General features: G+C 41.6%; 1 protein-coding gene and 1 long non-coding RNA gene across 3 annotated transcripts in view; one reads left to right on the forward strand and one right to left on the reverse strand.

The window, feature by feature from the left end:
* The window catches only part of LOC122813133 (phosphodiesterase 4D interacting protein), a 1,898,306-nt gene that overhangs the window by 775,887 nt on the left and 1,100,437 nt on the right, over positions 1-21,982 (forward strand). The window lies entirely within an intron of this gene.
* Positions 16,316-21,982, reverse strand: part of LOC122813134 — a 218,752-nt gene continuing 213,085 nt past the window's right edge. The window contains exon 2 of the long non-coding RNA XR_006366642.1: positions 16,316-16,980. This is a non-coding gene — a long non-coding RNA (uncharacterized LOC122813134). The remainder of the gene's footprint in view (positions 16,981-21,982) is intronic.

The raw sequence follows: 21,982 nt of genomic DNA on the forward strand, positions 1-21,982 counted from the left end.
ATTGGGAGTTTATTTGGTCTTGTATTGGATTAAGCAGAGAGTGAATGAATAAATAAATGAATGAATGAATAAAGTAATGTTATACATGGCACTCTTGGGATGGCAATAAAGTGAAGGAAAATACATTTACATTAAATTAACATTTTAGCAGAGCTGTCTTTAAAGACAGTGAATTCTTAACAAGCCTTGTTCACTGTGGATCTTGGGTTTGGTTTCTTCAGTCTCTATTTGCAGATAGTGAGGCCACGGTGGCACAGCAGTTAACGTTGTCAACTCACAGCAAGAGGCTCTCTGGTTCAATTCTCAGCTGGTGTACCTTCTGTGGGAGTCTGCACAGCCTCCCTGCGGTTGAGTGAATTTAAAGATATGCAGGTAGGTGCGAGCATGTGTGAGTGTGCCTTCTTTGAAGGCTGGGCACCAGGCTGGCAACTCGACACTGTAAAACGTCACTGCCAATCATTAGTGGACCGGAGTTCCGCTGTGGCGACCCATAACCGGGAAAAGCCGAAATACAGTGTGTGTATGCTATATAATGTTGAATAAGTCAGGTAATCAGACCAGAGTTCTCTAGTCATCCCTGGAAAAAAAGTAGTTCTGATTATTGGGTCTTAACTGAGTTAAAATGTAACATTTTTCTAAATGCAAAAGTAGTGCAGACTGTATTTAGTATTACAGCTTTTTTTTAATCCTGTCAGAAACTTGTATATCAGTTCCTTAAAATTTCTAGCTACACCCCCACCTCAGGGATCCATGCTGTGCAAAATGTAATCAACAAGCTAGATGTTGCACTAAGCTATAGACCCTGTACACAAATCCATGGACCTTGCCATACCAAATAGAACTAAGATGCTCTCCTCCAAAAAAAGGAAGCAAATCTGGTGGTCCCCAACAATCAATAAACTCTACAACAGAAGGAAAAAACTGTTGCAAAAAAATGAAGTCACAAGACTGGAAAACCTCCCTTATCAGTCTCAACAAAAAGCTGAGATCCCTTATCAAATCCTCTAAAGCCAGCTATGAAGGCAGAATTGTGGCTGACACCAAAAACAACTACAAAGCCTTCTATAGCTATATCAAAAACCTGAGAAAACCACAGGAAACAGCAAACTCTTGAAAAACACAAAAACAGCCACCGAGTAGTCTCTGAAACACCAAAACGAACTTTAATATAGTGAAGCGCTTTTCATCTACCCAAATAGGTAGACTTCATCAGACAAACATATAAAACAGTGTAACAACCTTTTTAAAGCCAAAAAGGCACCAAATCCAAACCAATCAGCTCTTGTGCCTAAAATACCAGCATTAATTAAATAATTTAAAGGTACATCACAAATATACTGATAAAAAATGCTAAGAAGTTGTAAAAATATGAAAATACATAAAAATACATACATATTCTACCACCCACATGGGAAAACAGTCCCAAACCTCATAAATTTCATTGTATTAAAATGTAAAGAAACAATAAATAGTATGTAATATATAATATAATATATTAAGTCTTACCTACTTTATATAAAAATCAGCACGTTTGTTGCAATAAATAAGACATTTTAGATCACTAATCACATGTACAATAATAAAAAAATAAAAAATTATTAAGAAAAAGGAAAAAATCTACCGAAGCAGACTTTTCAACTTCAAAACGCAAGACAAGAAGTAATCTCATTAGTACCAGGCAAGGTATAGGAATTTAACCTAAGCTGCCACAACAATTCACACTTTTCTAACAACAACTAGCAAGGTCCACCTTTACCATCTATAACTACCTGATCAATAATTTTAAACAAAAAATGGTAGGTCGGGTACTCATTACAGTGTCTTGCCAGTGCATTAGTGTTGCTATTCTTCTTAATATGGTAAATGTGTTCGTAAATCCTTTCTTTAAGCTTCCTGACAGTTTTTCCAACATAAAATGCTGGGCATGACTGACAGGAAGCTAAATAAACCACTGATTTAGAGTTACAGTTATAGCTACCTCTAGCCTTATAAACATAGTCGTTGACTACAAAACTAGTACCTGTGGCAATATACCTACAATAATTACAAGATTCACATTTATAAGTACCCTCGATCCTGTGGGACGTCCTAATGTTGGTCTCCACTATGTTCTTCAAGTTCCTACCCTTCCTAAAAATTATAGTAGGGTAGTTACCCACCTTTTCCACCATGTCCCTTTCGTGTAACAGTAAATTCCAGTTCCTTCTCAAAATATTACCAATCTCACCTGCTTCTGTACAAAAAGGTGTAATACAACTCTTTTTGAAAAATGGTTTGTCAGACTCACCTACATTGTCCAAAGGCAAATGGTGAAAAATGGGCAATTCAATACTATTTACATCCCCTCCGTTAATTCTTAGAGCTCTTCTAGATAGAATTGGCCTGTAAATCCCACAAAGTCTTTTGTGCCATACTTCACTTATCAATTCAAACACCAAACTTTCAGGATAACCCCTACTCAAAAACATATTTCTTAACAAACTATATTAGTCTTCAAAGGTATGAATCTCAGTTGTCATCCGAGCTGCCCTTACTAATTGGCCTTTTAAGATGGACCTTGTTTGATGGAAAGGGTGACAACTGGTAAAATGGTAAGGATCTAACTAAGTTCAATGCTTCAGCCTCATTGCTAGTCATATTAGTAGGGCCAAGCTTCTTTCTCACCTTGTTCAAGTTCCTCAAATCAAATTCACACGTGTTCAAATAAGGACAGTGTTGGATGTAAGGGTGGGTTGAAGGTACTTGCCACCCTCAAAGAAGTCTCAAAGTGGTTTTCACCACCAAACATCAAAGCCAAGTTCAATTTTCAAGTGAAAAGTTTTAAATCAATTAAAATGTCAGGTAAATTTAAATGGTTAGCCGGAACAAAAGTCAAACCCTTACCAAAGAGTTCACATAAGTCTTGGTCTATTGCAAAACTCGAAAAGTTGTACACCTTAAAGTCTCCACATTTATTCAATAGGATCACTGGTTTCTCTTTTACCTGTTGTATTTGTAACTCTCCTTCTTGCCTCTCGTATTGTACCTCCGCTGGTGATTTTGACCCCTGTTCGAAAAATAATTTACATTGCTCACATTGTTATTACTGTTGTTACCCCTGTTCACATTATTTGTAATGGGATCCCTTTCAACATCCTCACACCAGTCTTCCTCGAACAAATTAAGTTCACTAACCCCAGGATCATCCACCACAGATGGTTTGGGACCAATGGCCATGTTACTCCTATTCTGTTCAGCAGTTTGTGCAACAACACGACCAAAAAGGTTTTTTCCTTGCAACAGTGGTGGAGTTGGATAAGCAACTCCACTTTTACAATCATTAATGTCCCTCCTTAACTTTAGTTTAACTTCTGTGTTCTTAGACAGTTGCTGTTCTATGGACAAAAAAAGTATTTTATACTCATATTGGTATCTTAAAAAAATCTGTGTACGATCTAATTTCATTATTCAACTCGGTAATGTCTTTAAAGTCTCAACTGTAATACTGTAGTGTTTACACATGACATCCATCAACTCCGAACCATGTCTATTAAAAAGTGCTATTTAAATAGTCATAAAAAACCGTCCCTGCCTCTAAACCAGAGGGATATTGCCAGGACCATAACCCCTTGGGAACAACTCCCTGCTTTTTAAGCTCATCAAAATAACACATCTCCAACTGCAACTTTTTTGCCTTTAAAGATTTTCGATCAAAATCTTTTAATTTAGCAATTAAAGACTCACCTCCTCCAGCCAGACATTCCCTACCACGGTCAGCACAGTTATCACTGAAAGTTGGCTGTGCATTAAACCACTCAGACACATTAGGGAGCCCAATAAGCCCCGAGGAGGTCTTAATGTTTGTCCCATTAGGCATCGAACTGCTGTTAAAATTTACATTAGGACCCATAAAGTTAGTTGTTATGTTCCTTTCAGAAACAAAACCAAATGTACCTGCAGCATTATTCTGTAAGCTTGCAGTGTTCGTATGCCCTCTAGTGGTGTTAGAGCCTGAAATAGCCTTCGGTTTCACGACAGGGTTAATTTGAGACATAGAATCCATGCGGGTGGATAAAACATCCAGCCTCTCGTTCATAGCTTGAATAAGTTGTGTTAAGTTACCCAAGTCATTTGATCCTGAAATCGGATTTAGAGAAGGTTGGCTAGGAAAGTCAATCGAGGTGCCCAAGACATTGTCAGTAGCCATAACTCAAACGTGAGAAAACCACAGGAAATGGCAAACTCTTGAAAAAACACAAAAACAGCCACAGAGTAGTCTCTGAAACACCAAAACGAACTTTAATATAGTGAAGCACTTTTAGTCTACCCAAATAGGTAGACTTCATCAGACAAACATATAAAAACAGTGTAACAACCTTTTTAAAGCCAGAAAGGTGCCAAATTCAAACCAGTCTGCTCTTGTGCTTAATAAACCAGCATTAATTAGAAAATTTAAACGTACATCACAAATATACCTATAAAAAATGCTAAGAAGTTGTAAAAATATGAAAATACATAAAAGTACATACATATTCTACCACCCACATTGAAAAACAGTCCCAAACCTCATAAATTTCATTGTATTCAAATGTAAAAAAGCAATAAATAGTATGTAATATATAATATATTAAGTCTTACCTACTTTATACAAAAATCAGTATGTTTGTTGCAATAAATAAGAAATTTTAGATCACTAATCACATGTACAATAATAAAATATTAAGAAAAAGGAAAAAATCTACAGAAGCAGACATTTCAACTTCAAAACACAAGACAAAGAAGTATTCTCATTAATACCAGGCAAGGTATAGGAATTTAACCTAAGCTGCCATAACAATTCACACTTTTCTAACAACAACTGGCAAGGTCCACCTTTACCATCTATAACTACCTGATCAATAATTTTGAAAAAACAGTGGGTCAGGTACTCATTACAGTGTCTTGCCAGTGCATTAGTGTTGCTATTCTTCTTAATATGGTAAATTTGTTCGTAAATCCTTTCTTTAAGCTTCCTGACAGTTTTTCCAACATAAAATGCTGGGCATGACTGATAGAAAGCTAAATAAACCACTGATTGGTTTGGATTTGGCACCTTTTTGGCTTTAAAAAAGTTGTTACACTGTTTTTATATGTTTGTCTGATGAAATCTACCTATTTGGGTAGATGAAAAGCGCTTCACTATATTAAAGTTCGTTTTGGTGTTTCAGAGACTACTCGGTGGCTGTTTTTGTGTATATCAAAAACCTCAAAGGCAATACCTATATTTGCTCTGAGTTATTGCACAATGGCACTTCCTATACTGAGCCAACATACTGGCTGACAGTTTCAGTGCCAACATTACCCCTCTCCCCCCCAACGGCCCTATCACAGTACCAGTAGAAAGCCTGGTACGCGCCATTTCTGTGGCACAGGTAAAAGCTGCATTGTCCAAAACCAAGAATACAGTGTCCATGGTACCTGATAATATCCCTGGCTGCGTCCTACATGAGACACATCTGTGTGCCCTGTTCAATCACAGCCTTACCTCAGGCTATGTCCCTAATGAATGGTGCACTGCTACAGTCATCCCACTCCATAAAGTGGGAGCAACTACAGACCCTGGGAACTATCGCCCCAACAGCCTGATGAGTCTGGTATGCAAAGCTATGGAGCGCATCATCATGGACCTGATTAACAAAGATCTAGGTAATCTCCAAACTCTTGACCCAACATACTTTGGCTTTGTCAAGGGGAGATCCTGCCTGCTGAACCTGGTTGACTTCTTTGAGGCAGTCACCAAGGCTGTGGATGAGGGCAAGGCAGTGCATGCAGCCTACCTCGACCTGGCCAAGGCCTTTGATACTATTCCCCACTCGATTATCATTACTCTCACCAAACTAGGCATCAATCTTTACATCACTAGGTAGGTTGCAAATTGGCTCACAGACAGGAACCACAGAGTGAAAGTTGCGGATTCCAAGTCAGATAGTCTATCAGTCATGAGTGGAGTCCCAAAGAGCTCGATCCTGTTTGGCATCTACTTCTCAGAATTCCAGGGTAACACAGAAGGACTCTGGCTGACCAAGTTCGCTGATGACTGGAAACTAGGAGTCATCAACATCCTACAAAAGGGCCTCTCTGAAACCAATGATTGGTGTCAGAACCATGGCCTGAAGTTTTACACCAAAAAATGTGTTATCACCCCCTTTGGAAAAAACTCATTTCCCTTGAATTACTACGTTGATGGCAGCCCACTGAAAACTGAAGGGGCCATAAGAGATCTGGGCACCCAGGTTGACAGCCACCTCACCTTCGACCACCATACTGCCACTGTGGTCAGAAAGTCCTATGTGGCACATCTTATAACAAAGGTTTCATATCCAGGAAGAAAGAGGTCATCATCCCTCAATAGACCAGTCATCGAATATACCTCCCCATTTTGCATGTACCTGACCAGACACCTACAACAGCTAGAGAGGCCACCAAAAGTACTTCACAAAAAGGATCCTAGGCCTTAAACATACGTCTTACATGGACAGACTCAAGAAACTTCAGTCGTTCTCAGCCTCTTATCTACTTAGATGCAATCTCTGCTTGACTTACAAAGCCATGTCCGACCTAGCCCTACCTGAAATGCTACACCTAAAGAAATCCTAAACCCCCCCCCCCTGCACCACACGCTCCAGAGATCACAATCTCATTACCACAATTATCAGAACATGCTGGAGGGACAGGTTCATCTCCCAAAGACTCCCCATACTCTGAAATGAGCTTCCCATTCATGTCAAGCAGAGCACCTTGCTGGCCTTCTTCAAGAGAAATCTTGATGATTGGATGGGTAACAGAAAGTTCACTCCAGGGATCATTCCAGTTGCCCTACTGGATATGGTCACTGTGAACTAACATCGGGTGACACGGTGTCTGGGCAATTTTTTGGGGGCTAGGCTTATAAAGGCTCTAGGGTCATTAGCCTAGTACACACCTATGAACCTATATCCAAGACAGGCAAAATTTAAAGTTCTACAGTCGAGCCCCCTTGGTTTTCTGATGTAGTCCTTCCACTAGGTCCAGCTAAACTCAATCCTGTGTGAATAAGGCCAGAAATGTGAACCTCCTGCTGTTGTGATGACTGTGTGTAGAAAGTCACAAACCCAAAGGGAATCTCAAAAGATCTAATTTATTTCTGCAGGCCCATTATCTACCCCATCGGGGCAATTGGCTTGCTGAAGAAGTAGTACAATGCAGATGTTATGTCATAGGCTGGTAAAAGTTCTTTGAGAATTAGAATGTCAAAACCTGCATTTTGCAACATTATTTTCTCAGGAAAACGGACCAAAAGTGTGTCATTCAACTTTCACTGAAAGCAGTCACTGCATCTCAGCTAAGAAAAATGTAGTTCAATACCTATTTATAAGCTCTTTACGCCTATGTTCTTTATCATTCCCTTTCTGTCACTATCATTTTTGTGGCTCTATCATTTTTCTGTGACTATAGCCCTTCCACAGCTGAAGTAATCCCTGCCCGGTAATTGTCCATTCCAGCTCGCTCTCTATTCTGCGCGAGGTGCTCTGCCTCACATGTACCGGATGGTGTTAGGGGAATCTCTCAGCTCTGGGCATGAATTGTCCTCCATGCTGTCACGATAACCGTCTCTTCCCTTCAGTCTCCCCGCCTGTGAAGCATGTGAGGGGTGCGGAGGTGAAGCATATCATTATTCCTCAGGCACAGGTGGCCTTATATGTTTTGGGGTCAGATACACCCTGAGGTTATTGAGTCAGAATAAGCTGAGTTCTTTCTGGTCGCAGCATATACTTTGGTTTTGAGACCCCTATATTTAGCAGGAGAGGGCTGGTGGTCAAGCAGCATACATGAATGTCTGATGTACTAATCTAGCAGGGCATTGTACTCAATCATAGGTCTAATGATGATATCCTTGAGGGGTACATGACCTCCCTTGATTGATGAGTGAACCTGATCATGTGTTTGGTGTAGGCTTTTTTAGGTTCTACAACTAAACATGATGTGTCAAACGAAGTGTCACCCATAACGTCCTATGAACTTTTCTTGATCCTCCCGGAGGCTCAGTGATTGTCACCTTAGTAACTTCTTATTTGCCAGCTAGGGTTTCGCTATTTTTTTGAAGCTGCATTTTGGCGTTTGGCAGGCGCTTCAGGCATAACCTTTCTGTGGCGCCCTCTGGAGGATATTGTGTCAGATGTCTTTAATGTTTCTGGAGTGGTGTGTCATCTGCAGTCTTCTGCTTGTCATGTCAGCCATATTGCTTGTACTTCAGAAAAGTGTATGACGAAAGTGGTTTTGGAATGTGGAGAACAAGAGCAGCCCACCACTTGTGCCTGGTTTTGAGTTTCACATGGCTCCTTGAGTAACGGACCCTGTGTTCTGTGGCGGATTAGTTTGGTTCAGTCACAGCCATGGATACACCTTTGGCAATTGTATGGGCTGAGTTCTGTCTGCTTGGGAGGCTGATGATGATTTGGAGTCATCCCTGCGTCGGTTGCCAGGTGCTTTGTCTGATCCAAGCCTTGGGACTGGGATCCAATCAAATTCGAGTCAAACTGTCTTTGTGTAGGACAAAGCTTCTTGCAAGTCTGCCTGGGAACTGGTTCCAATGGGTGTCTCCAGTTATGGGTTCCTGAAGGTTCTTTCATGTTCCATGCGATCCTTCTTTATGTCAGTGGAGATAAGGTTTGTCAAGCTTTCGTGGAGTAATTTCTCCATGTCTGGTGGGATGGATCACTATCTGTGGGACATGTAGTGTGAGTGGCGCCATGGATGGGACAGCTGTCCTAACTGTGCTAAGATTTTCGTTGAGCTATAAAGCAAACAGCACAGACGAGGTCCGTTCCAAGACAGCTGCAGGGTTTGTTTTTAGTGAGGGCAGTGTCACCTGGCCACAGTGAGGGTCCTTTTAGAATGGGCCCTTGGGATGTCATATCTCTGGGAGTGTCAGCCTCTCCCTTAGGGCTGCTAGTCACTGGGTAATTTAATTCCTATTTTAGCTAAATTCAGTATTTTTCAGTAATTTTCACATCATTTCTGGGAGTGTCCTTTGTTTATCTAGGTGCCAAAGTTTTGAAATATGATTGATTTTAGATGAGGAGTCCTTTTCTCCTTCTCTATTTTTCTCAAAATTATGGTTTTTATACTTTTTGCCTTTTTAGTTTTTTTAGATCTCTCAGCCTTTTCTTTCTTCACTTTCAAGCTTTTTGTAGCTTTTTCCTTAGCTTGTGGTAGCTGTTGTTTTGCTTGTTTAAGCTCTTTTGCTGGTCCTTTGCCGACTGCCTTTGCAGTGAGAGTAGTTTTTGGTTTGTTGCTGTCCTGGATGCCCTGTTGGTAGCAGTCCTGTAGGTGCACGTAAAGTGATTAGCAGTTAACACTACGTTTACTGGCAGTAAGGCTCCCAAGGAGGTTTTGGAGGACACACTTTAGTTTGAAATTTGGAAGTTTGATTTTTTTTTTTTTTTCACTGTGGTCTTTTTTTTTGTGGGGCGGATCAGGACCTCCAGTTGATTTAGTTAGTGATTGATCCAGTCAGTGAGGGGTATACTCCGGTGTTGAAACATTTTGATCTGATGATCGATGATGTGATGAAGTATAGCCACGTTGTGGGATGGTGTGGTGTTGTTCCATGGCATTTTTTGGTTTAGTGACTCCATGAATCTAGAGTTTATTGGCTTGAGTAGTGGCAGTTGAGTGTTCTTAGGGTAGGTAGTTGGTAGTATGTCACCTAGTATGATGGTGTTTATCCTCTCCCTGTTTCATAGCAATGTTTTGAGGAGGCCAGTTTTGGAGTTGAGGCCTGACACATTGTACAAATTGCTAGAGCAGTCTTTGCATCTTGCCCCTATAGTTATGGTCTTGGATGCCGATCTCCGATGATCTAACGTGTTACCAACACTGGGTGGGGGTGCGGTGGGTGACTCCTAACCTTTTCTTTGTCTTTGTTTTGTTTTGGGTTTGGGGGATAGTGAGAAGGTGAAACCTGGTGAGGTAGGTGTGCTCTCAGGAGCCTTGAAGCCTTGAACCAGGTTTTGCACAGACATCGATGTTCGATGTCTCCATATTGAGAAGGGCCTCGTGCATCTTGCATCTTGGACTTCTGGCATTTGAGCAGCATTACCCTAGTTTTTTTTTTTTTTTGGTGTTCTAGGGTGGTAGGTTTAGAATTTGAGCCTTGCCTAAAAAAGGCACTATGGGGGTGGCAAGAGCCACTGCATGAATAGGGTTTTCACCTCCTTAATTATATAGTGCTAACTGCAGGTCTTAAGTAAACTGCAGTGCTAAGCTCATGCTGGGAAATGTTCATGTACGCATTTTTTCAGTCATGGTCCTATTGAATACCTGTTTGAAACCTGGCTATGTGCAGTGTAATAGTCAGAGTCAAATAATTATCTTATAACATGAAATGTGTTTTGTTCGATGGAAGTACCACCAATGATCATAAAAACATAAAACTTAACTTGAAATATTACACATTCCTATGCAGGTATTTTAATGACTGACCAGGAAACATTATGAAATAGTATACAAGGACTGTCAACTGAAAACTGCATTAGTGTAACTCTGGTCCTGGAGGTGATACAGAAGGCCACATAACTAAAAACCTGGTGACACTGAAATGTCCTTTAAATTAAATGTAGTTGTTTAAAGAGAGGGTCACCCTACATGTTTTAGATATGCAGTTAAAAAGAGGCAACATTTATGGAATCATTCTGGGTACAGAGCTAAGTTGGGAAGTAAATTACCTGATTTCAGGCATAGATCTATAGTTTATGAGGAAGTTGCATTATTCTGACATGTAATTAAATAAGGTGATGTAAAGACGCAACTTTTAAAATAAGATATCCAGGATAAAATAATTTGTCTTTATACTACTTTAGGAGATGTTCTTCATGTTTCACTGTTGCAGTCATCACATTTGGGTTATCCCTGCCAGAGGAGCGCTCCGCCGGCCTGAATACCAAAGATGTAGTATTTCTGTATCTGTTGCTATCGCTTGAGGACTGACGTTAGGTCATCAGTAGTATAAAGTAAGGCAGCCGATGCATTACATCAGTCTTTCTTGCCATGGAGCCCGAAGCAGAAGCAGTTCACATGAGTGCCGATCAGCCACTACCTGAGTTTTCATCTCCGAACTGAAGCTGAAGTCGTCTAAAGCTAAGTACCCTGTTGGGGATCCTTTTGTCTTGCACTAACCGATGTCAGAAAAAGTTAATAATTGTCTCGCCTGTGGAAAGCAAATACCACACGAGACTTCACTCTTACTGCATCACTTGTTTAGGCCCAGATCACAATGTCTCCCGTTGTTGCTTCTGTGCTTTGTTCAACACCAGAACTATCCATCATCGGGCCCTTGCTGTAGCCAGATATTTTCGTTTACAGTCACCGAATTCCGATATGGCTTCAGTAAACCATCTGACAGCAGATCTTCCAAAAGGGTTCCAAGATCGACCACCAAATCAGTGGGCTGAGGCTCAAAAGCAAATCCTCCTTTCCCTGCTCTCTATGAGGGCAGTAGAGCACGTTCCTGCAGAACAGATAGGCCAAGGCTTCTACTCCAGACTTTTTCTGGTGCCCAGAAAAGAAGGTACCTGGTGCCCAATCCTCGATCTATCCATTCTAAACACCTTCCTGGTGATCCCAAAATTCAAAATGCTCACCCTCCAGCAGCTGCTACCCAAGGACACTTGGCTAGCCATCCTAGATATAAAAGAGGCCTACCTCCACATTCCTATCAGGGAATTATGCAGGAAATATCTCCACTTTAGGGCAGGATCCCAACATTTTCAGTTCTCTGCTCTTCCCTTTGGCTTATCTACTGCTCCCAGAGTTTTCACAAAATGCCTGGCTCCGGCCATTGCCTTTTGCAGACAAAGAAATATTCAAATTTACCCATACTTAGATGACTGCCCTATTCAGGCAGACAGCCAGGAAAAGATGCTCAAGCACCTAGCCTTTCTCAAGACCCTATTAACCTCCCTAAGGTAAACAAGCAACAAAAAGAAATCCAAACCGGTGCCCACCCAAAGGATAGTTTTCCTGGGAGCAAGTCTGGACACAGCATCCCAGATTGCATACCTTACACCAGAGAAGCAAATTTTCCTGACAGTTTACTTCTGTCAACTAGCCACCAGGCCCCAGCTATCTGCAAGGAAGATCCTGCATGCTCTGGGGTTCATGGCATCTTGCATACTACTCATTCCATATGCCAGAATGCATATGAGGAAACTTCACCGGTACCTGAAGAGCCTTTGGTGTCAACACTCTCAAGACCTGGAAACTCTTCTACCTATAATTCTTTGCCTCAGAAAGGAATTTCTTTACTGGGCAACAGCATGCTCCCACAACAAGGGACTGCCCTTCTCCCCACCGCCCAGACCCTCACCACAGATGCATCAGACTACGCTTGGGGTGCACACCTGGATGGCAGGTGCATACAGGGCTAATGGAGCTCAAAGCAAATCCCTCTGCACATCAGTCAAAAAGAGATGATGGCTGTGCAGCACACCTTGATAGCTTTCAAACCCCTTCTCTCTCTCCAGGGGTTCTCCTGATCAAAACAGACACCACTGTGATGTGGTACATCAACAAGCCGGGTGGGACTCACTCCTACCCTCTATGCAGGCTGGCCATGGCCCTTTGGCTCACAGCCCTCTTCCATTTAACTACACCTGTTAGCACAATTCCTACCAGACTCTCTCAACTCTCTGGCAGACCAATTAAGAAGAAACCTTCTGGACCCACATGAGTGGCAACTCAATAGAAGTACCTTCACCCTAATAACTCAGAAATAGGGAACCCTGAAGGTCGACCTCTCTGCCTCCCACACCAACCATCAGCTCAGCAAATTCTGCACCAGGGAGCATCACTGCATGGCTTGGAAAGTGGATGCCGTGTCCTTCCCCTGGGTCAATCTATTCGTCTATGCCTTTCCTCCCTCCCCTACCTCTTATCCCCAGGGTACTGCTCAAAATAAGGGAAGAAAAACCAAGGACCATTCTTATAGCTCCAGACTGGCCCTGACAACACTGGTAACCCTTGCTGCGCAGCCTGTCCCTGCTGCCTCCATGGCATCTTCCTCAGATTCCAAACCTCCTGACCCAGAGGGAAGAGAAATTCATGCATCCCCAATTGCAGACACTCAGTTTGGCAGCTTGATTTATTCCTAACCCCGAACCAATCTGCCATCCTCAGTAAACAGGCTCTATATGTTATCCATGAGGCCAGATGTCCTAGCACCAGAAAGTCTTGTGCAGATAAATGGAAAAGGTTCTGCACCTGGATCCAGGGTAAGGGAGTCAATACGGCACAATCCTCCGTCCCTCTAATCCTGGATTACTTAGCTGACCTACTACACAGTGGTCTCTCTTTCTCCTTTATAAAAATTCATGCCTTTGCTATTTCTGCTCATTTTCCCACTGAGCAGCCCCTTTTCTCACACACTTTGATCTAACAGTTCCTCAGAGGGGCTGGCAACTTGAGGCCCCCCAGAAGGACACCAACACCAGCTTGGGACCTTAACTTTGTCTTGGAAAAGCTCACCCTGCCCCCTATTGAACCAGCTTCTTCTGCAGAGCTAAAATTTCTTTCCTGGAAAACAGCATTCCTTCTGGCCATCACTTCAGCCAGAAGAGTCTCTGACCTGCAAGCACTCGTGGCTGTGGAACCCTTCATCTGAAGACAGGGTATCCCTCCGAACTAACCCATCCCTCATGCCCAAGGTGGTGTCCAGTGTGGCTCTCAACCAATCCATTCATTTGCTCACCTTTTTCCTAATCCCCAGAACAAGTGGGAAAGGATTCTTCACTCTCTAGATTTACACAGCTCAGATTCTATATGGACAGGACTAAATCCTTCAGAAATTCTGATCAATTGCTGGTTAGCTTTTCTTCAGGGGCAGAAGGCAAAGCCATCTCCAAGCAAACCATTTCCAAATGGACAGCACACTGCATCCATTTCTGCTACAAACAGCATGGAAAGCCTCCTCCCAAGGGGGTCAGGACAAACTCCACCAGAGCAGCCTCCACCTCTGCAGCTTTCCTCAGAGGAGTCCCCACCAGGGACATCCTAGAGGCTGCCACCTGGACATCTGTTCACACTTTTACCAAGCATTACCACCTGCATCTCTTCTCCAAATCCAGGGCAGGGTTTGCCTTTGCAGTCTTGCAGGGCATCCTAGCCAGCCCCTATTTTCTTTGACTGCCTCCACCCATTTCCTCAGCTTTGGGAATCTACCCAAATGTGATAAATGCAGCAGTGAAACACAAAGAGCTTAATACAGTTGTGTACGCTTACCATAAATGTAGATGTTCGAGTGTATTCACTGTTGCAGTCGTAGTTTCCCTCCATCCCCTTTTTCTCTTTCTCCTTTTGTTACCATTCTTCCTTGTTGTTCTCCTTTCCTTACAAGGGGCATATTGGTATTTATTTTCCGCTGCTGGGGTTCTACCACCAGAGCCTGGCCTCCTACTTTGGGGGCTCCTGACAGGTTAGGGCAAGAAAAACTGATGTAATGGCTTCGGATGCCTTCCTTTATACTACTCACGACCTGATGTCAGTCCTCAGGTGACAGCAACCGACGCAGAAGTACTACATCTCTGGTATTCTGGCCGGCCGAGGGATACCCTGGCAGGGATAACCCAAATGATATGACTGCAATACTGAATACACTCGAACATCTACATTTATGATGTGTATACAACTGTACTTTTCCTATGTGCAGAACAAAGTCAAATAACAACTCGCAAATTGTAAATCAGTTGTAGGAAGTTCACATTGTACAAAAATAAATACAATGAAATGGTTATTTTATTTTATATTTGTTTGCCATGAAAGTCCGACTGGGATGAAGACCCATTTTCAGTGCAGGCTCGGGGAGAAAAGCTCCACATAACAATACGTAAAATACATGATTTGGAGTTGCAGCTGACATTTACACAGTATGATGAGACACAAGTAAGTCCTTTTTACAGTGTAAAAATATAGAGTAACATTTAAAAAAACATCTAAACCAATGGAGACATTTGAAGATACCCACTTAAATATGGGTGCTTATTCCGCAAATGCTAACTGCTAAATTATTCTTTTCATAATTTGTTAATCCTGTTATTCGTTAGTCCGTTTTGCACATATTCTAAAGAATGAAATTTAGAACTGGACATAATCTAGTGAAGGTGCTGTTGAAGTTTTATGTTAACTGCATGTATATATTCACTGTATGTCTGTCCTGTAGACTTCTATAATGTGCTTGGTATTCACTCAGTTACTGTCTTTGTTATAATTACTGTTACTTTAATTATGTTATTCAACCGTTGTTTTCTATGTGCTTTATTTATGGAGCTTTTCTCCCCGGGCCAGCACTGAAAAAAGGACATGAGTGCAGTTGGATTTTTCCTGGTAAACAAGTGTAAAACAAAATAAATAAATAAAGTTATACTCCCCTGTGACAGAATTAACCTAATGTGTGCAAAATGCACCTATGAATTTCTGCAGCGTTTCCTTTTGTTGTCTGTTAATACTGCAGACGTAGCTGGAGGTAACTTGTCTTTGCATGGTACATTTGGAGGTAAACGTTTAATGAACCGTTAAGCTTTGCCTGTCAGATGGTGAATAAAGACTTGTTTTTTTCTTTTGCATCATGTACTGCTATTACATTTACCACGGCAGAAGACATGGTTAATGGTGGTTTGCTTTTGTCAGTGTATACAGCGTCATCCAACATAAAATTTTATGTGAAATGTGCAGAAACCCTCCGGGTTTTTCTTTCTGAACATTATTTGTGGATGACTGCCTGTTACTTTATATAACCAATGACAGTTCAGGACATGTCATATTTTATTTACACTTCAGACCCTGAGTACTGCTTTTTATTATGTCTCATACCAAAAGTCCAGCCATCATGCAAAGGTTACATTTCTTTTTTTTTTTGTCTCTTTACATAGATATGATACAAGAGTATAAATGAATTCATTTGATTTTGTTTCATAGTGACGTAACATAAACAACAACCTCTGAATTTTAGTTCAGTAACTTTTTCTTCCACAAAATAACTATAACTAAGATTTATCATAGACAGGCTATTGCTTTGAACAAAAAGCCTATTCTTGAAATGTGTGCTCTACAAATCTTTCACAGAGATTCACAGTTGGACGTAAAATGTAAATACGCTTTGGACTAGAGTCACAACTGCTGCAACTAAAGAATTTGATATTTAAAAATATAATTCATGTTCAGCACAACATGCGCACAGTGTCTTAAGTGTGTTGTAATGCATTCAGACGGGATTTTCAACACTGCTATGTCACCCTGTCTCACAGAAAAAAAAATAAGTGAATGCTTGGATTTAGTTTCTTTATTTCAGAGACTTTATGACATGCCCGTTTTAACACAGAAAAATCTTTATGGATAAAAAGAACCCAAATACTAAAACAATGTATAACCTCATTGAATTATAATCCACTTGCAGCACTGAACAGACAGACATATCTATTAAAATGAGCAACAGTAAACAATGACTATTGTTTCATCGGGATTAGTTTAGAAGATAAATATATTATAAATTTCAAAAGTCCACCCAGTTTTATAGTGAATATTTCATGGTCTATCATATTTTCCAGTTCTTGGAGAGATTTTTCCAATTTTTACTTATTGCAGCAACTAAGACTGTAATAATTTAATCTAACCCATAATTTAATACATATACAGACATTGTTGTCTTTGGTTGTTTCATTTCTAAAACTTGACCTCTCTGATAAGAGGCACTTTGATCAAGTGGTACATTCAGTTACCTTGACCCCGATGTGTTCAACCACTGGGCATTTGCATACCCTCTGTAAGTAATGGGCTTTTATTTGTCCATATCTCCAGCAGGCGTCTGTAATTGTGTTCTCTTTTGGGTTTTCAGCCATTCTGAGGAGTGTTGCCAGTGATTAACTTTAATAGCTGTGAATTGCACAGTAGATAAATTCTTGTCATTCTGTTGCCTTAATATTTTCTTCCAGTCTGTTAAACAAAATTCATGCTTAGTCACTGAGGCATACTTGTTTTTTCAAATCAATATTCATTTCAGTAAACAAAAAAAAAAAAAAAAAAGCAGAATCACTGTACAAGGATTTCAGATTTACTGTTATTACTTTGTCTTAGTCCTGTGTTCTGTAGAGCTAGTATGGAGCTATTCCTATTAACTACTATAGACAGTGGCAAGTGTTGACACCACACTAATACCTGCTTAAGGCTGATGAATTTGTACATAGCTTTTCTATGAAAAACTCGTTCTTCTATAAACAGTGCTTATAATAGTATATGTATCAACGTGTACTATTACTTAATCATCTAATATTGATGAGATACCTAAGATGCAAATGTATATTTGTACTTGCCTTTTTATATCAATGTATTTGTTCCTGTTATATCAATGCCTGTGTAAGCTATACTTTTCTCCCCGGGCCTCAGCTGAAAATGGACTTGTACCCAGACAAACCATCCTGGTTAACAAATGTAAAATAAAATAAATAAATTTTGGTTTCAGAATTGTGGAAGTCCTATATTTTCAGTACATAAATGATTATTTTTTTTTAAATCGAAATTTGCCAAAACATGGGTTTGTCATCCATCTTGCAGAAATCCATGTGCAAAATCTTTGCAAATGTAAATTGGTAAAGGTCTCCTTGTTATGCTTCATCAAAAATTGCTGAAAACATCTTTCCAAAATGCCTGGGTCTCAAGTCTTGCCAGAAGTATTTTATCAGAATCAGAAATACTTTGAGTCTGCAGGAAATTGTTTATGCTACAATTGCACATATAAACATAGACACAAAGTTGACCAAACACATATGTTACATAATTAGATCGATACCATGCTCACGTATGTTACCCCACATATATAACAGCAAGGCCTGACACAAGTACACTGTTGACCATAGCCAATGTATTAGATGAGTTTGATACTACAACATGACATGAAAGGGGGAGCCTTTCATGTTAATTACCACTCACACTAGGATATGGGGTATTGCACATTATGAAACATTAACTAAGGTATAGCATATTGCACAAAGGATAATTGTATTGATGATTAATATGGCATTGATAAAAGAGAATAAAAAGGATGGAAGAGTTTAACGTTACACTATGTGGTCTCCTTCAGTAGTGGGGGTGGTACTGAGACGGTATGAGGCATTGTATAGTCTGATGGCTGTGGGCGGGAAGGATTTCCTGTGATGTTCAGTGGAGCACTTTATCCTCATCAGTCTCCTGCTAAAGAACTTCTCTGTCCAGCCAGCACTCTGTTGAGTGGGTGGTCAGTATTTGCCATGGTGATCTTTAGTTGTGCTAACATTCTTCTCTCAGCCACGCTTTCAAGGGTGTCCAGTCCTTCTGCAACTACTGAGCTAGCCTTCCTTACCAATTTATTGAGTCTTTTTGCCTCAGCCTTCTTTATGCTACTACCTCAGCACGTCACCGTGAAGAAGATAGTGCTGGCCACTACAGTCTCATAGAACTCTCAGGGCTCGGTCCTAGGACCTCTCTTGTTCGGTATTTACTTTTCTGAGGTACAGGCTAACATGGGAGGATTGTGGCTGACCAAGTTCGCAGATGACTGCAAACTGGGCGCCATAATTGATTCTCCATTGGACACAAGCATCCTTCAAAAGGGTCTCATAGAAATGGAAAACTGGTGCCAGAGCCATGGCCTTAAACTAAACGCCAAAAAGTGTATAGTCATACCTTTTGGGAAAAACAAAGTGCCCACAAATTACCATTAGGTACGGAAGAAGTAATTAGGGACCTAGGGACCCAAGTTGACAGTAACCTCTCGATGTTCATCGTGTTTCACTGTTGCAGTCATGACTGTAGGGTTCTCCCCTGCCGGCAGGCAACCCCAGGCCGGCCAGAATCCCAAAGTCTGGGTCCGGCGTCGGCTGTTCAACCATGCTCCCTGACGTCAGAGTGCCAGGAGTACAAAGCTGACAGCCGATGCCATCTTCTCCAGTCTTTCTTGCCGTGCGGTGATAGCAGTTCGCATTTGCCGGTCGGCGGACTCCTGATGAAATTTTACTGATATACTTCGGTCCGAAGACTTTCTTCTCCACTCAAAGCTAAGTACCCCATTGGGGAAACTTTTTTCTTGCTCCACTCCGATGTCAGAAAAAGTTAATAATTGTATTTCTTGTGGGAAGCAAATACCTCATAAGGATTTTCATTCTTACTGTATTCCTTGCTTGGGCCCTGACCACGACGTAGCTAGTTGTCGGTTTTGTGTTAGATTCAATCAACGTACAATTAAGCGAAGGTACGATTTTGCTTTTCATTACTTCGGTACGCGCTTTAACTACAAAATGTCGTCAGATATGGTCCCGGCTACCGGAGTTCATAAACGTCGCAAGGATAAAGACAGGCCTCCGAGGTCCAAATCTGATGATAGTGCACAAGCGGAGCCAGCTTCAGGTTCGGCCGTCGTCAGTGAGGCGCATTTGCAGCCCCTGTCCTCGACCATTTCAGAACTGATGGCCGAAACGGACTCTCATGAGGAGCCAACCAGGCCTTTAAATATTTCTGTTGCAGGACCTTCAGACAATGCTCCTTCGGATGGGTCCGGAGCCGCTGTGCAGGTACCGGCTTCCGAAGGGGTTTTCAGGCCTACTCAGCTACTAATAAAGGCAAAGCCAAAGACAAAGGCAAAGACTCCTTCAAAATCAAAGACTTCTACACAGGCTTCTTCTGAACCAGCTCCCAAGTCACAGAAACAGTTACTCAAGATGGCGGAGGATTTACTTACTATGATTAGGGGTTCTCATCCCCCTCCAGACAAAAGGCCAAGGCAGGATGTTTATTATGATTCCTTTGATCAGGCTTCTGTTTCCTCAGTTTCTTCTTCTGATCAGGATTATTCTTTTCCTCCTTATGAGGATTCTGATGCTGAAGAATCCATTCCTTCAGCTTCTCCCCCTGAGGATTTCTCCTTTGGGGAAACTTTGCATGAAATGAGGGAACATTTCCACTGGGAAGGACAGGAGTATTCGGAATCCAAGAAAAGGCTGAGGGAATTTCTTCTTCTTCCCCAGCACAGACCCTTGGCTATTCCTCCTGTTTTGGATATTGTGGATGATGCCTTTTCGGAGGCTAACTTAACCTCTGACTCTTTTCCTCCTGCTCCTGTGAAGCCTGATAGATATTACAGGGTTCCTGATTCCCATCAGTTTTTATACAAGAACCCTTCTGCTGACCCTGAGACCATTTCTCAGGGACCTAAGAGAGCTAAGGCCGCTTCTGCCAAAAATCCTACTCCTACTGAAAAGGATTCTCGATCCTTAGAAAGATGGGGCAAAAAGGTGTACACTTCTGCTACTTTGTCCATTAGGGCTTTAAACTGTCAGTTTCATATGTTTAAATACCAGCAATTTCTATTGTCTGTCTTAAAACAAAAGCTTACTTCCATTTCTGCCTGTGCAGAGGATAAGGAATTACATGATTTATTGCATGCCACTGAACAGGTTGGAAAGCATGGTTTACACTGTGGATTTGATGCCTTGGAGGCTTCTTGTAGGGCTGCGGCCTCTGGCACAGTCATTAGGAGGCATGCATGGCTAAAGGAACAAAATTTAGGTAAAGGCAAAATTATTGGATGCTCCTGTTCAACCTAATGTTTTGTTTGGATCGAAAGCTGAAGAGGTGATTAAAAAGATGGAGGATAAGGCGAAATCAATGCAAACAGTTAAAGATTTCTTACAAGTACAGCCTCCTAGATTTAGCAGGAATTGGCCTTCAAAAAATTGGTCCTTTCCCACTTCAGACAGGCCTCAGAGGGGTAGATACAGACGTTCCAGAGGGAGGCCTCAATCACAAGCTGCTTATAGACCAAGACAGTGGACTGCTTCCACCCCTAGGGGAGGAGAGGACAGGTCACAATCTCAAAGGAAACAAACTCAATGACTCCCTCTGTGGGGCTACAGGAACTTCTTCCCTGGAAGCCCCTCTCGGAGGAAAACTCTCATCAAAATTGGACTCAAATAACCCAAGACAAATGGGTTTTGGATGTGGTTTTACGAGGTTACAAATTCCATTTTCATACCTTGCCAAGGCCAAGCGGATGGCCAGACCTTCCAAAACATCAATGGACGGAGGCCTTAAACCAGGTGGAAGCTCTTTTGGCTATGAATGCCATAGAACTGGTTCCTCTTTCAGAGATGGGAAAAGGGTTTTATTCAAGGCTTTTTCTAGTCCCAAGGAAGCAAAACTCATGGAGACCCATTCTGGATCTGTCGGTCTTGAACACCTTTCTAGAGATTCCAAAATTCAAGATGCTTACTCTACAGCAGCTGCTTCCAATGCTGTCCAAAAATGCATGGATGGTAACTTTGGATTTAAAGGAGGCATATTTACACATTCCCATCAGGCAGGATCGCAGAAAATACCTCAGGTTCAAAGCCGGATCGAGGCACTTTCAATTCTCTGCGCTGCCCTTTGGATTATCTACTGCGCCCAGGGTCTTCACCAAATGCCTGGCTCCAGTAGTGGCTTACTGCAGACTCAAGGGAATTCAAATTTACCCTTATCTGGACGATTGTCTAATTCAGGCAGACAGCAAGGATGTCTTACTCCAGCATCTAAAATTTGTACAGAACCTCCTCAAGTTCCTGGGATTCTCTGTAAACATAAAAAAGTCAAATTTGACACCATCGCAACAGATAACTTTTCTGGGTGCACTTCTAAACACCACTACCCAGATGGCATTTCTGACATCCAAAAAACAGTTACAGCTGGCTTCAACTTTCAGAACTTTGGCAACTTTAACTCATCTATCTGCAAGGAAATTCCTGCAGGCTTTGGGTTACATGGCCTCCTGCATCCTTCTCGTACCATATGCAAGACTACACATGAGGAAAATACAGTGGTACCTAAAAAGTGTATGGTCTCAGCATTGCCACAGTTTAGACATACTGATCCCCATTCTTCCTTGCCTTCAAAAGGAATTTCTTTGGTGGTCCAGGGCATGTGCTCTAAA

Source organism: Protopterus annectens, chromosome 10.part0, assembly GCF_019279795.1.
Source record: "Protopterus annectens isolate FY-2018-M chromosome 10.part0, PAN1.0, whole genome shotgun sequence".
Taxonomy (NCBI): Eukaryota; Metazoa; Chordata; order Ceratodontiformes; family Protopteridae; genus Protopterus; species Protopterus annectens.